Raw genomic sequence first — 1,402 nt, 5'->3', positions numbered from 1 at the left:
GCAGCAGCAGCAGCAGCAGCAGCAGCAGCAGCAGCAGCAGTAGTAGTAGTAGCACCAGCAGCAGCAGCCGTGTACTGCAACTATGTAGCCTCGCTGGCTGGCTACAGCTGGCATGGCTGGTTGGCTGGCCACCCCCCACGGTGTCGTACCTATCCAATTAGCTCACCGATCTATTAAGCTATCTCGTCCGCTGTTCGAGAGATATCAAATAAATAGTATAGACTATAGTATAGTGAGACAAGCCTGCCGCTCGAACCAGGAGTGAGTACTCCAGAGGCAGACACAGACATAGCCACAGACACACACAAACACACACACAGACACAGAGTTGACACACAGAGAGATGCTCGTCTCCTGTTGTACGTTATAGATTTATACCCGATGATTTGTACGCGTATCTGAACAACTAACTACTGACGTCGACGGCGACTGAAGTCGTCTCCGACATGGCGGTTGACGTATTTACCGCGTCGGTTGACGGATTTCCCGCAGCAGTTGACGTATTCGCCGCGGCGGTTGACTTATTTACTGCGTCGGTTGACGGATTTCCCGCAGCAGTTGACGTATTCGCCGCGGCGGTTGACTTATTTACTGCGTCGGTTGACGGATTTCCCGCAGCAGTTGACGTTTTCGCCGCGGCGGTTGACGTATTTCCCGCAGCAGTTGACGTATTTACCGCAGCAGTTGACGTATTTACCGCTAGGGTGTGTTTCTACAAGCAATTCTTCTCTTAGAAGAGAAAAAAGTAGCAGACTGTTGCTGACTAGCGGACATATCGTGTTGTAGCATGTTCGCTGATGAATTCTGTTACGAATGATGAACGAATGATGGTATTATTAACATGTCAAAATGTTCTTCTTTGTTAAATTGCTGTTAGTGAGAGAGAGCTGGTGGAGTGTGTGTCATTCGTTGTAGAACCGAGCACATTTTTTATGTACGTAAAATGTACGTAAATTTAAACGTAAATCTACGTTCCCCCTTACGCACGTGCTCGGCCAGTGCTGCCATCTGACGGCCACGTGACGTGCCGCGTGTGTTAGCGTGAGGGGAAGGCGGTGTTAGAAGCTGCTGATATTGCTGCGCGTGTGTACATAGTTGTTTGCATGAAGACATAATGATAGATTTTGTTGTTTCGTAGAGGAGGGTGCAAGCGAGTGGGGCTAGGGCACGAAGCTAGCTGTTTTGTTGCCATGACGACTATTGTCGAGAAAGAGATTGCGTGCGCGCCTCGCCCCGTTGTCACTTCTCCCACGAGTGATATTTGCCAACGTGTTGAACGGATGATTTGTATGTTGTTCGATGAACTGAAACCTGTACTGTTTACGTTACGTTTTCTAAATGAATGTATATTTACGATGATTCGCGGCGAGACACGACCTACCGTCGGCTCGCCGCGCGTCGC

The sequence above is a fragment of the Priapulus caudatus genome, unplaced genomic scaffold, assembly GCF_000485595.1.
Source record: "Priapulus caudatus unplaced genomic scaffold, Priapulus_caudatus-5.0.1 Scaffold5464, whole genome shotgun sequence".
Lineage (NCBI taxonomy): Eukaryota > Metazoa > Priapulida > Priapulimorpha > Priapulimorphida > Priapulidae > Priapulus > Priapulus caudatus.
The sequence above is the reverse complement of the archived record's forward strand: the minus strand, read 5'-3'. Positions refer to the sequence as shown.